This window comes from Vanacampus margaritifer, chromosome 5 (genome assembly GCF_051991255.1).
Source record: "Vanacampus margaritifer isolate UIUO_Vmar chromosome 5, RoL_Vmar_1.0, whole genome shotgun sequence".
In the NCBI taxonomy this organism is placed as follows: Eukaryota; Metazoa; Chordata; class Actinopteri; order Syngnathiformes; family Syngnathidae; genus Vanacampus; species Vanacampus margaritifer.
The window spans coordinates 25,476,931-25,492,459 of NC_135436.1; the positions used below are offsets into that span (position 1 = coordinate 25,476,931).

A 15,529-nucleotide genomic window follows, 5' to 3' on the forward strand; every position below is an offset into this window, starting at 1 on the left:
CCACCTGACATCAACCAATCGGGATAAGCGGCTGGTTTCTGCATTTCTATTGTCGCGCTCATCTGATGCAGTTTATTTTATTAGAGCTGCCTGGAAGCTCCATCCAGCCGTAGAGGAAGCCTTCAAATTGAAAAGTTGCTGCTATAAGCCTTTATCATCCAGGACAGCTCATTGATATCGACCAGTAAGACCATTTCACGCCTCACGTTTGCGTACCTGTTGAGAAGAGGAAACGCTTTGCGCAGGCATGTCCCGGTTTAAATCTATAAAAGCTCCTACCTTGCCTGCTAAAACCTGCATCGGTTGTCAAAGGGAGTATTGAACCTTTTGAGATTTGCGGGGGGGTTTAGTCACGTTTGAATCCATTTTTAACCAATGGTATCACTAGTAAACAGATCCTCAGGGTGCCTCGAATAACTTGACTGGATTACCGTTGCATTGATGCCAGGCATTTGTGAAAAGTCCCAGCAAGCTAACTGGTACACAAGCGCTAGGACAAAAGAATCAGAACACTAAAATCACAGTGTGTGTGTGCGTAGTCTATCTGTGTGTCAGGCCAGTATTGACAATCCATCCATTTTGTAAAACGCTTGCCCTCATAGAGTCCGTAGCGGTGCGAGCTTGAATAGCGCCAGGCGTGAGATCCCTTGATGGCATCCCCTCACCCCCAGTTTCATTATTTATATATCGTTTAGAGAAATTATTATCTGACATTTAATTTCTGAAAGGCATTTCTCTGCTCTACCACTGTTATTTACCTACGACGACGTATTAGGGCCCCGTATAAATACATAAAAAATTTTTTAGGGAAGCTAATATTCCGAGAAAAAACTCACACATTTACTAGAAAAAACTTTTAATATTTGTGATGTTATAAAGTGGCAAATTTGCAAGGAAAAACTCACCAATTTACGAGAAATAAAATTCAGAAACCTGCAAGAAATACACGTAGCCTACTCAGATCTTTGTGCCAAGTCACAATTCCCAAGTTTGCAAAATGCCTTTGGTGGAAAAACTCATTAAATGATACTTTTCGGTCAGGTTTACAAATAAAAAGATTGTAATTTTTTGAACAGAGATTAACCTTATCATATAAAGCATTCACATTTTGAAAAGGTACTGCAAGAACCTTGGCCTTTTTCGGAGGAAAAATCACAGTAGTCTGGACGAGTTTTTTTCTCACAAATTTGCCACTCTATAATGTCATAAATATTTGACTTTTTCTCGTAAATTTAGGAGGTTTTTTACTTGCAAATTTGTCACTTTATAATGTTGCAAATATTTTACTTTTTCTCGTAAATTTGTGAGTTATTGTCTTGCAAATTTGCCACTTTATAATGTCGCAAATATTTTAGTTTATTCTGGCAAATGTGTGTGTTTTTTCTCTGAATATTACACCTCTCTCTAAAAAATATAGATATTTATATGTGGCCCTAATATGTCGTCGTATTTACCCTTGCTGACAAATTTACAAGGCTATTACAAGGTTTAAAATAAGCACACAAACAGCTAAAAAATATTGGTACAACAATAACTCTGACTGTGTGAATGTAAAGTAAACAAGACTGTCGGATAGCGCTAGAAGCTAGCCGCTAGCTAACCAACCAGCGTTAGCAAACTTACCTTCAAAATTGCAGAGGTACAATGAGATGGAAAACTTGAAACAAATAGTGTTCCAGATAGAAAGAGTGAGCTCAATTGTAAGGCCAGTCCAGAGGGCGACCCCAGGAAAGGGTGCAAAAAAAAAAAGAAGCAAATTCTAGATAGCTCCCAATGACGTATACGCAACGTATAATTTTTTTTGTGGAAGTTCTTTTTTAAAATCACTTTAAATCGCAAACATAAATTCGGTAAAGACGATGCTTTAAAAAAAAAAAATCTGGAATAGTTGAAAGGTCACTATTGAGGCACATAACCAAATCATAGCGTTCGTAGAGACACGCTAGCAGGTGTAATAATGACCTAGTTTATCCCTAAATAAGTATAATGCATATTTTAAAGACATGGTTTGTTATGGTCGGTGGTCATCGCCCCTGATTGGGGTCACGGGTCAGCTCGAGCATATCCCAGCTAACAGTGTACTAGAGGTGGGCTACAACCGTTCATTATGTGAATGACAAAATCACACACATGCAAACCCCACAACAGAATTGCGATTCAAACAAAGAACTTCTGAACTGCGAGGCAAATCACTATTCCACCATACTGGCTGGCTCGTGTAATTCAAAAGAAAATCTCTCCGTCCCAAAAAAAGCTTTGGCACAATCGCGATCTATTGTGTGCACATCACAATGCTTCTGCATGAACCAAAGAGCTTGGACATTACGGCCATTTTGGGATTCAGAATCCAAGATGGCGCCCGCACAATCGACATAATCGGATCATGTTGGTGACGATCATCTTAATGCTGAATATTGCTTTGTGCCTGGGTGCGCTTTTTCAGCGTTAAATCGATTATGTGCATCCCTCCACCGTGATGCGTGTGCCGTTCCTTTCAAGTTTAATTTTGTTTGTACGTGCCACGCTATTAGCAGCAGCTCGGTGGCTGTGATGGGGTGATTGGGGAACGGGCGCGGCAGGAGGCAACGCCGGCAGTTGATAAAGTGTGATTAACTGGAACCCTTCTTTCGCTTTGTCACCATTTCGCACATGCAGAGCAAGCAGTTGTCTGGTTATTTACTTGGACAAAGACGAGCGGGGAAATAAATGGAAACGACGCAAAGGCGCTCATTTAAGCAGGAAATAAAAAAAGGTGAAAACCAATTAATTCAATTAGCTGGTCCACAGAGGAGGGGTGATAAAGTCAAATGCTAGCACATGCTACGCAAGGCGCAGTCAGCAGAAAAGCAGCAGATGTAAAGCACAATTGTTAAGGGGTGGAATGGGAGCCTTACCCAGTAGAGCCAGTTTATGATGATTGCGACTTTTTAACAATGAGATTCCCTTTTCCTCTCCTGCATGCTCTCTAAATGTGGCCCATCAACCAATGAGAACAAGCTTTATTAAGTAACACCATTTTACAACATGAACCCCACTGGCTGGCATAACTGTCCTTAAACGCATCCAGCCATCCATTTTTATATATATTAGGGTTACAAGTGAAGTGGACTGAAGCCCGGAATGGCCAATCTGGAGCTCTGGGAAAATTCTCAGTTAACCGGCCTGGTTTATGGAATGCTATTCCTGCCCGTAAATCCAATTTTTACGGCCTTCCTACAAAGAAAATGCCTTCAATAGTCCTGGCTGTGATATCACCCTTCTCGTTACAACTACGTCAAACGTCTGAGGGTAGCGTGAACTTTCGTGAGTTTGTTTAGCAATATCTTAATCAAGACAAGTCATCATTAGCGCTTTGTTAGCATTAGCCGTAGTCTGTTTTCACCACAATATTTTGTTACAAGTGTTTTATGTGACCTACCTGTTGCTGTGTGGTGATCGTGAAGTTAGGCGGCCATTTTGCCACTTGAAAGTGAAAATGACATCACAGTTGCTCAGGTCTCAGGTAACGACCAATCACAGCTCAGCTTCAGAAAACAGCAAGTGGCAAAATGGCCGCCCCCTGAGATGGATAAAAACAGCTGGATTTTGCGTCATAACTCATATTCCACAAATGTAATATTAATCAGAATGTAATTTTTAGACTAGTGAGGTCACATATAACATATTATTGTCAAGAAATGTTTAAGGTTGACTTCCGCTTTAAAGTTGAAGTCAAGCCCAAAAAAATTCTTGACAATATAGTGTATGTATGCGTCATTTTGCCACTTAACGATTCGACCAATCACGGCTCACCTCATTTCTGAAGCTGAGCTGTGATTGGTCATTACCTGAGCCCTGAGCAATAGTGATGTCATTTTCACTCGACAGCAAGTGGCAAAATTGTCACCGTCTGAGATGGATGAAAACGTGGATTTTGTTGCCTCACTCGCATTCCACAATTTTAATCTGAATATTATTTTAGATTGAAACACTGCCAGGTAAAATTACACATCTTCAAAAATTCATAGGCAACATTTGACTTTACTACACATTGTCATTAGCAGAAGACGAGCATTGATGTAATAATAATAAGCATCTGTTCATCATAGAGACATATTTGCACCAGCCAGAAGTAACCCAGTGAAAAATACAATAGCTGTATGTTTCTAGTGACAATGTGTAAAAAAAATAATTATTATTATTATTTTTTTTAAAATAAAATAAAATAAAAAAAATAATAAATAATAATAAAAAAATAAAAAATAATAATAAAATAAATAAAAAAATTAAAAAAATAAGTCATTTTTGGTGTTTGGTCTTTGTAAAAAAATAATAAAAACATTTTTAGAGCCCCTCAGTCTCAGACACCCCCAAAACGTACCACATGCTTTCCACAAGACAGCAATGGTTTACAAGAGTGACCGTCCCCGAGTCCTTGTATCTGCATGGATCTTTTGTTTTGTCTTGATCTTTATTTAGCAGCAAAAAGCCTTGTAGATATAAAGAGCTCAACAAAACACTGTGTGGCAGAGGGAGAAGGGAGGAGAAAAAAAGTGAACATTTGTCACTGCGGGGCTGCTTTACCAGCTAATTTTATTCCGCAACAATCGACTGGCCCTGTGTTGACAGCCAGTGATTGCGTGAGCTCAGCCTTTTGATGGCGGTGAGTCAATGCTTGAAAATGAGCTTTTGTCGCCACATCTCAAGTCAGTCAGCCACACGAACACACTGCAATATGTTTACACTGTATTTACCTGCATGTTATTTGCTCAGTATTGACTCCCGTCCTTGCAGACATGCTCGGAATTTGTGAGAATTTACAAGCAGTAATGTTTTGTGACAAACTAGGCACAAATGTATCTATTTTTTTTATTGAGTTTGTCCCGAATGAGCTGGAGTCAATCGAAGGCACATGTAGACAAACAAGCGCTGATATTTCTTGGCAATAATATGTTATGTGTGACCTCACAAGTAGGGCTGGATAGAACATATTGTCAAGAATCTCTAGCTCTATTTTAAAACTCATCCAGACACATATTTGTGTAGAATTCTCAGTGACGTGTCGCATGTATGGAAATATGTGAATATTTATGTATCTATCTCGCTTCTTGACCTTTTAATAAAACACGCAGTGCTGCAGGATGAGCTGCTTGGGTCTGACAGCGGCGCTGTCCCACTTTTTAGCAGTAGTGAACTTTAGAAATACTGCGTAGCGATGTTATACCTGAGGTAGCAGATGGCGAGGAGATGAGCCAATAGTCCAGTTCTGAGCGAAGAAAAGCACACACAGGACTCTTGACCCATCCAGCTTGATCACTCCGAAGAATATGAGCATGATTACAGAGCTCTTGAGCGCTTGCTCTTCAGGCAAGGTCAAGAGGGGGATGCTATCTTCCAGTAGTGCTGTGGGGGTGGGGGGGTGTAAATACTCCAATCTGGTCATTTCTTAAGCTTGTGGCATTTTAATGTTTTGTAGTAAAAACTATTGCTTCATTGAGCTGGGTTTTGACTGGTTATCCGCACTAGGTTGAATTGGGCCAAGCCGTCACAGCACAAGAGAGGAGGAAATGTAGACTGTGTGTGCAGAGCCCATCTTATTGCATTGCTTTATGCTCAAAGCTACTCCTGAGAAACCTGAGCGCTCCAGCAATTATTAATAATGACTTTTTTTTCTTTTTTTTTATGGAACCACCCAAAAAAAAAAGTGAGCGATCAAAGACATCCAAAAGGAAAGTTGATCTGAATCGGGTAGTTCTGTTCTGCCTTTCAAGGTGCGCTTACGCAACGGCTGGCAGCGTTGTGAGGAATGGGCTAAAAATAACATGAGATTACAAAACACGGAGGAAATCGTTATGCTGGCGTCGATTTGGAGGAAGTTCAACGTCTACCGAAAACCTCATTCACATAACATTTGGAGCAGAGTTGCGACTGATTTTCCTAATATTCCCAAAGTCAACAGATAGCTAAACTCATGCTACGTTGTAGCATTGGCCTATTTGTAGTAGCTACGAATGGTGTTATGTGGCTGTATCCCCTCCTTTGAGCTTTTGGCAAAATTAAGAGAAGCATATTGCTTTGTTCATGTTTTTTTTTTTTTAATATTTGGAGGAAATCTCAAAGCACTGATTTTAAAAATGAAAATGGGACGCTACAGTTTAAGTGAAAATCAAATATACAATCGTTTCTCACCAATTATAATCTAATCGCTACTCGCTAGTCAATCTTTGTCGACGTGAGGATTGGGGGAGGTGGGATATTATTACTTAAGCTAATGCTAAATGCTATCTTAGTTGACTGCTCAACAGTGCTAAAAGGCAGTCACCGTTATGCAACCTATTTCGCTCGGTCTCAACCAGGGTTATTATAGTAGTGGAAATTTCATTATAGTTAGTTTTTATTTCGTTTTGAGTTGTTTTTTAATTAGTTTTGCTGTTAGTTTTTATTAGTTTTAGTTGTTTCAAAAATGCTTAGTTTTAGGATGATTTTTTTGTTTAAAAAAATGTGTATTACTTCTACACTTCTTACCTATAGCGTTGCATTCCGGCTGAATTAAATGAAAAAAAAAAGCCAAAAGTCAAACACGCAAAATTGTCACCTTGAAGCAATGTCATCTGAAGGTGCTTTTCTTTTGGCTGCTGCTAGATGACGTCACTTCTGTGTGACACACTTTCGAACGTCATTATCCTAGTCAATATTGAAATAAATTTACTTAAATCACATTTAAAATCAACCTCAAAGGCTTATGTATTAAATAAATTACCAAAGACAAAAACTAAGGACATTTTCACTATAATTATCGTTATTTTTGGTTAGTATTGTAAATGTAGTTTCAGTTAGTTTTTTTTAAAAGCATTTTGGGTTTTATTTTATTTCAACGTAAGCGTTTTTTGAGTTTTAGTTTTTTTATTTCGTTAGCTTTAGTTAACTAAACATAACCTTGGTCTCGACAGCTATTGTAAGCTGGCTGTGTAGTTTATATCGCGCCGGTCCCACATTGAAAATATATCGCCAGGCAAGCACCCACTACTGCAGCAGTAGGACTTCATTTCCCATGATTCTTTGACACAGAAGCAGGAAGTATTGCTAGTTCCGTCATAACGAAAACACGCCTCCTACCAATTCGATGCGGATTCGAATGAGAACGCAAACATTCAATTTGGAAGTAAATAGAAAGGAATCTCACAGTTAAATTCTCTTTTGAGATGGGTTTATCATATAAATTGGCATATACATGGCAAAGAAAAGGGATGCCATGCAGGACGGGACCTGCGTAACAAAACAATGTCTCCCTGAGTTGTTGGAATTTGGATGTTTCCGGGGTTGGTGTTCGGTTTAGGTGAACGGTATGGGATTTTTGAATAGGTTTTAGGTGAACTAATGAATAACACACTCACACGCACGCACATGCACATACACATACTCATCCACATACAAAAAAAAAAAATAATAAAAAAAAAAGAGAACGCAATGATGATGACATGTCAAATCGGTAAAATTACCGAATTAATAATACTGAGCTCTCCAGGAAAACAACAACAACAAAAACAATGAAATCGGCCAAGAGGAGACAGCCAATGCTCAAAAAAACACGACATCTCGGACAATTAAAACATATAGTCGGAGTTGGAAATTCAAACTTAACAATTAAAATAATGCAGATGTCAGTTTGCTTCCTAAATAGCCATTATTCTGTTTCACATTGCAATCATGGAGACCGTGAATACTACCCAAACGTACTGTATAATTTATTGTGAGTGTACGCAGCACATTATGGCAGACATAATGTATGTAGTACATGCCCTAAGTCAAAAAAAGAAGGCAAAGAGGACCCTTGCAAATATGGCAGCCATCTAACTTGAGCACTCAGGGTATGATCACGGAACTGTCGATTGGCCGTGTTGGTAAATCAGGAGAATCTATTTGATGTCAGGAGCGCTATTGATTTTTTGAAGGAATGTTTGGCATTTGTGCAAAAATCACGACAACAGCATCATCATCATCATCATGCGAGGCTAGCGTGAGGGAGATAGCTTTGATTCAACAGCGCATGACGCAAGGTGCAATGTTATGACCTTGAGCAATTCCATCTGTGAATTGTGTTTTTCTTCCTAAATATTTCAATGGGAACAAGACAGCAGCTGCAGTCACACATCCAACAAAACAGTTTCTTTCTATCTACACTGTCAGGGAAAAAAAAAGGTGCGTAAGTTATACTTTGAAGGGTCCCAATGGCATCTCACTGCGACAGGATCAGGTTAATGGAGACTCTTCCAACAGAGGTAAAAGCGGGTCTATCATGTAATTAATTACCAGGAAGGGCACACTGACATGTACTGGGGGAGACACCAGGTAACAGCAGATCTTAGTGGAGTGCATTTGGAGAAGAAAAATTCACTCCTACAGTATTTATTTTTTTTCTGACAGTGTTCCTCCAGGCATGTTTTGTCCATCCGGCTTGAGAAAAATCAAAACATATCGACATGCTCCTTGTATTCACGCTCTATTGTACGCATCTGCGAGATCATCCTCACATTACATCCCCTCCCTGCACACACAAAAACATGTGTTTGTGCATCACACGCACCACCAAACCTCTTCCCAACCACGCGGCAAAATGAAAAATTTAAAACGACATCTCTGTTTCCAGTTTTAATTGCGTGCCAACATGTGTCTGCGCTCAGCCAAGACACCCCACCCCCCGAATTGAGACTGAAGTGTGTCTGGGGTCATGTGACAACACACACACACACACACGCGGCGGCGAGAGAGGTTGGGCATATGTGTGTGTGTGTCTACACTATCACTAATTCATGTGTTGTCTTTGTATCTCTTGGGACATGGCTGCCCTTCGAGTGCCCTTTTTTCTTTTTCCTTGGAATGCCGTCCTTGCTCTTCACAAGAAGGAATGTGCCGTATGTGCTTTGATTAAAGAGCAGGCACACCTACAGGGATGTCGTACAGTACATTCATTTGCACTGTGCTCACTTCATTAGATACACCACTGAATGAGATTCAATCAAATGTATGATAACACCAGTGAAAGCGTAACGTCAACATTTGTGTATCCAATTCGCACAAACACATCTTGTGTGGCATTTTTCTATTAATGTTGTTGGCTTTAAATCAAAGATGGTGGTTTTTTTTCTGCATGTGAGATGTCCCGTTTTGTTTGCTTCCCTTCCAATTCAGATATTAAAAGTCAGTGTAATCTATTTTGCCGTTACTTATTATTGTGTGTAAATGCCTAAGGGCTTAAATAACGCATATTTGTTTGCCCCGTGTATGTTGTGACACCGTGTCAGTGTTTTGACGTGCTGATTGATTGGCTCTGCCTGATTACAACCACGGGATTGGTCAGAGGAAGGGCAGGGGCCCTTTTGAACCAACAGTTGATTGCAGCCTGGGCGGCTCTCCAATCACGTGCCTTGTTTGCTAGATTTGAACCTGCTGTGCAGCTGCTGGGTAATGTTTGAAACGGCACTTGTTTATATATATATATATATATGGGGGTGACAGGCGATTAAATTTTTTAAATCGGAATTAAATTAAATAATGAATCAATAGTTAACTCACAATTAATCTGTTCTAACTGTACAATAAAAAGTATAATAAAATGTTTTTTTCTAAGTCATCAATCATACTCTTAACATAAAAGTGGAAAACTAATAGAAATATGGCTGCATCTTTTAGTCATTGATATAGTAATGTCATAATAATTCATAAAATCGAGTTAAAATTAAAGATGTACTGTAAAAATTTAGTGTGATATTGATTTTTGTTGGTCTTCTTTCTGCCACTAAATGGAATAATTGCATTTGTAAGATGTTGGTGAAAGCTCAGTAAATGTTTCTTTTCATATTAAGAGCTATCGAATCTTTAACATGTAGTACTTGTGAAATTCTGCACGTTTTTAAAATTGTAAAATACAACTTGACCCCAGTCATCACAAATATATGCACTATTATTACATTTATTACTGCTTTTTGACGTGGACGTGTTTGCTGCATTGCGACTGGAACTCCCTCCAGTACAGGCTTTCCATGTAAGGGGCGGTCATTAATAGCTCGTTAAAAAAATTTGTGGCGTTAAAGGAACTTAAAATTAACGCACTTATTTTGACACCACTATTATATATATATATATATATATATATATATATATATATATATATATATATATATATATATATATATATATATTAGGGGTGTGAATTGCCTAGTACCTGGCGATTCGTATCACGATTCATAGGTCACGATTCGATACCGATTAATCCCGATACGAATCTATGAATTGATCATTTAGATTTTTTTTAACTCAAATTTAGAAACTACTAATCAGTAAACTTGTACATGTACTGTAAGATTTGTATGAAAATGTATTTATTTATATGAAAATTCAGGTTGCAGTCTGTTTCATGTTTGAACAGCACTGAAATCAAATATTAAGGCTTAACGTTCCATTAATAGAACATTCTTCCATGCTTAATGTGTAAATCCTAACCCCAAGCAAGACGTTTTGTTGAATATTCTCATAAAAAATTTATGTTAAAATATCGATTCGGTCGCATATTGAATCGATTTGAGAATTGCGTGCTGTAATATCGCAATATATTGCCTAATCGATTTTTTCTAACACCCCTAATATATATATATATATATATATATATATATATATAAATACACAGTATATATATATATATATATATATATATATAAATACACAGTATATATATATATATATATATATATATATATATATATATGGCACTCAAGCGTCATTTTTAGTGTCAAAGATCATGTGATATAACTTGGCATTTTGATTATCTGTCACTCGCAATTTGACATTTGGAATCACAGCTCAAGTAGTTGCAGGCATTCGGCACGACGTGACTGGACTGTTCAGCGGTGCTCAGCGGCGACGCTCGGCGTGCAGCGTACCTAATGTTGTGACCCGTGACTGGAAGCAAGTCGGCTCCATCGAGGGCTGCGCTCGTTTGCTTGCTTTGTGTTTGCCAACGGCTCCCCTCTGCGCGGCGCGTGTCACCGCGGGTGATCCATGGATCGGTGAACCGCCTGTCTAGACGGGGCAGGGGTGGGGATGGAGGAGGCAGACGTCTTGACAGTTGATGGTGGTGAAGTAAAAACACACACACATTAAAAGCAATGCTGCAACTTTTGTCACATCGACATAATTATTCATAGCTCTCTTCCAACTCCAAACGGTAGGGGAAAATAATAATAATAATAAAAAACGCTAGGAAGCCACAAGAGATGTCATCTCGACGTATCATCACAGTGCGATAGAGTGCAGATCATGCTGATATACACTTCACTAATGTGACCTTGCACCTGTAGCACAGCGCTCGCCCCTAGAGGCAGGATGAGCACCGCGCCGGAATGGCCCACTGGAGACTGAGTGTGATAAATAAACACCCCAGGACTGTACCTTGTACTCGCAATACTGTACACAGCTGTCACCTCACACAGATTTAGGGTTGCTGTTGAACAACTAGGGTTTGTTTATCATTAAAAATAATAATAATTTAAAGCAGAAAAAAGTGCATACCGACCAAAACAACATATTAATACAAATGGTTTAAAATATTTTCAGTGACATGGTTAGTTAGTGATAGTTAATCATGCGATATGGATACAATTTGTTTCATTTTTTTATTTGTATTTTTTTTTTACTATTTCTGAAACTGCAGACCAAATGCTTTTGCTGATCCAATGAAGCAAATGTAACGGGAAGTTTCACATTGATTAAATTGGTTGTCAAGCCCTTTAAGGTAAATCCAAGCACCCCCCAAAATTTGAGAGCTCCCAAAATTTTATTTACTGTATGTCCTTTTTTGTCAAGCTCAAAGTGTTAAAACCATACATTCTAGGTAATACTTAATACTTTATCAACAAAAATACCTCCCATTCCAGTTGCCTTCAAAATGATTTGGTACTCCAAATCGTGCGTGTCGGCAGCCAAGAGGCAAATTTCAGAACTTCATCCACTCAAATTTCAACACATTGCTGTTATTATTAACAGGCCTAATTTCTGCCACGTGTGTCCACAGGTCACTCTTTATGTTGCAAGGTCAGAGTTGGCTGACAATTTTTTGAGCCAAGAAACATTCCAGGTGCTCAGACCCACTGCAATTGCAATGAGAGAAGCATATTTTGGCATGCTAATGTGTTGTTAGGCAAGGTGTCAAAATTGGCAGCACCCCAAAACTTCGGATCTTAGAACCCGCCCCCTGCTTGCAACAATGAAGACTGTTGAGCCACACATTTACCGCATTATTTTTGACAGTTAAGAATGTTAAAATGATTATTGCCTGTATGTTTACCAAAGGTTTCATGATTTTTTTTTTGTATTTCCTATGGGAATAATTGTGTTGTCATTTTCCTAACATCCATGAGATAAGACACTTTCAAGTAATGCCCAAATATGATCAATTGATTTAATGGCAGCTTGTTTACGTCAGAAGACGGAACCAAAAAAATACTACCTAGACAACAAATAAAAGCGCAAAAGAGGCATAGCATTCGGCGCACAAAAGGAAGACTGCCACCTGAATGACTTGGATGACGAATGTGCTGGTGGTGCTGCGTTTTACACCGATCCATTTCAAAAGCTCTCAGGGCAGGATGAGGCGCAGCCGGCTTGTGAATGGTAGCTGTGGGGATCAGCTGTGATTAAAGCTAACCTGAGCAAAAGCACAACGCACACGATTTATCCTCCGAGCATTAGCCTATGGAATACTCGGCAGTCTTTTGAAAACGACATGAGGATTTTGTATACAAGCCAAGGGCTTTACTTTATTATCATGTTTAATAGTGATCATGTGTCTTAACTGTAATTTCATTTACATTTAAGACTGTTGCAGTGCCGACTTCCGATTTCTTCATAATTGTATTGAATTTTTACCCGTAAAAAATGAAAGGGATTTGTAATACTGGGTCACACTTTTAACCGTTTTAACTGTCAAACAAGTGCAAAATAATTAAATATTAAAATAAAAATGCTACGTAATTAAGATTGATCTTATAAGCATTTCATACATTTAACTGAATAACGTCATATAGTGGCATATCTTCGCAGTCAGTATAATTTTAAGTAGTGATAGCTAGCTCACTAGCTAGATATAGCTTGCTAGCTAGCTAGGTAGCTGGATATAGCTAGCTCGCTATGTAGCTATAACTTAAGCTGCCTCCATGTGGTATCGAAATTATACTAAATACCACATGTTGAGTAGAAAATTGAACGTGAAGGCCCCCTCATGTCGTATTTTCTACTGGACAACTAGGGAATTTTTTTGATACCCAAGTCTCCGAACAGAGACATTTTCATGTTTCAACATGATGGAAAGCGCCAAAGGATTTGTGAATGGCAAGAAATATTAACACTTATAAGGGTGTTAACACCCGCTAACAGGTTGTTGTAGAATCTACACAATTATGTAGCATACACAATTCAATGTCCTGTCCTTTACAACTCATTATTTGCCTAATTGTTCGGATTTACGAGCAAAGAGTACATCAGCTGCTATGTGTATTTTTAAAGCACATGAACAGAACTCAGCCGTAATTAGGAGCTTGTGAGGTTTGGTAAGGTCCAATTCCCACAGCACGTGAAGCCAGGGTTAGTTATATCTATCAGCATATTCTGTTCAATAAGTTATATCTTGCTAGCTATAACTTAGCAAAAGCTAACTTTGCTCCCTAGCTAAACGCATACCAACAATCGGTCCAAATTTAAGCATTTTCGTTTCTTGAGATCAAAGTCAGCCTTGTTGACGGTTGTCTCTAAAAGAAATTAGATCAAGTCTTATCACGTTATACCTGCAAACATGCAAATGAGAACCAAGGACGTTTTTAGGCCAATTTTCAAGCCGCCACACCATTAATTGTGTCATTATTAATTACGAGTTCATTCCATTTGAATGAATGCCTCCTAATCACGTGTGCTGACAGATATGACCGCCTGCCTGAAATGAGTCCACGCACACGTGCGTGCGTATTAATATCGTGCATGCATACTAATGGTGGCTCATGGTTCCCGCAAGAGACCCTCCAAGCTGTTAGTGGCCTCCCCCCTGTTCCCCTTTTCTCCGCCCCCAACCGCCGGCAGGCTGCTGGTTGTGATATGTAAATTATCGCTGATCTGACACCGTCAGCCATAAATCTTCATTAGCGGACAAGATAAGAGGAAGGAAATAGTTTCTGATTCTTCAAAGGTGAGCACTTTGATAGGTCACGGTTGTGCCAGCGAGTCGGCCCGGTTTGTTTTTTAGCGTTTTAATAACAAATGCAACCTTGATGCGTAGTTCTTTTCTTGCACAGGCGTTGTTGTACATTCACAGCTCATTAGCACCAAAGTAGTAAAGCTAATTACAGTGAGTTGCAAAGGATATATTCCAGACACATTAACTCTTTGACTGCCAAAAACGTTAAATAACGTTTAGTAAAATCCTATGGAGGAGTGCCAAAGACGTTAAAAGACGTTTGTTTCAAAACAGAGGTGAAACAAACCATTTTCTATTGTTGATTACTCAAAAACGGAATAAGGTAGAAACAAACTTTTTTTTCTGATGAAAGATGACAGTCCAATCTTTCATTTGGTAGAATGTGTGTTTCCATAGTCCAAACACATAATTTTCTGTGGACCTTGAAAGATCAGTCAAAATATCAGTCAAAATGCTTAAATCGGCTGGCACCCACGGCATCCCTTTTCTGAAAACGTCTGGCAGTCAAAGAGTTAAGTGATAACCTATAATATAGAGATGTTTTTTTTTAAGGGTTTAAATGCATTTACACCTATTAAAATATATATATATATATATATATATATATATATATATATATATATATATATATATATATATATATATAAAAATTCGGCTGTTCGATCCCCGCTCTCCCCAAGTCATGTGTCGTTGTGTCCTTTGGCAAGGCACTTAACACACATTGCCTCCAGTGCCAATCACACTGGTGTATGGAAGGTGCGAAAGTTTGGTGGTGGTCGGCGGGGCCGTAGGAGCACACTGGCAGCCACGCTTCCGTCTGCCTGCCCCAGGGCAGCTGTGGCTACTTAAGTAGCTTACCGCCACCGCAGTGTGAATATGTGAGTATTGTAAAAGTGTCTAGAAAAGCGCTGTATAAATCTGATGCATCATTATTACAAACACAATTTTTAAATATTCTTTAGCTTAATGCTAACATAATACGGGCTAATGGAAACTCAAGGCAAAAAAAAATATTTGCATTAATACATGCTATGTGTCCTCACTCGTTTAAACGCAGTATTGTGATTAATATTACATTTCTGGAATAAGAATTAAGCAGATGAATCCATGAATTTTCATCAGTCTCAGCGCGCTGCCATACAACTGCATTTATGATATTTCATTTCTCTTCACGTTTGCCCGTGAAAGCTCTGTCAGAGGTCCACTGATTGATTTTCATCACCGATTGTTTAGGATAAACGTTCTGAAAATAGATCAAGGCAGTCATTTATTTATTTGCAGCGAAGAAGAAATGTGCTCTCTTACTGAATA

General features: G+C 38.7%; 2 protein-coding genes across 3 annotated transcripts in view; one reads left to right on the forward strand and one right to left on the reverse strand.

Moving 5' to 3' along the window:
• Nucleotides 1-15,529, reverse strand: part of dph1 (diphthamide biosynthesis 1) — a 241,276-nt gene that overhangs the window by 172,601 nt on the left and 53,146 nt on the right. The window contains exon 2 of one of the 2 annotated variants that reach the window (XM_077566298.1): nt 10,917-11,051. The gene's annotated coding sequence lies outside the window, so the exon portion shown is untranslated. Of the gene's footprint in view, nt 1-10,916; nt 11,056-15,529 lie in introns of both variants that reach the window. The other variant, XM_077566299.1, reaches the window with a different exon arrangement.
• rtn4rl1b (reticulon 4 receptor-like 1b) overlaps nt 1-15,529 on the forward strand; it is a 160,068-nt gene that overhangs the window by 97,031 nt on the left and 47,508 nt on the right. The window lies entirely within an intron of this gene.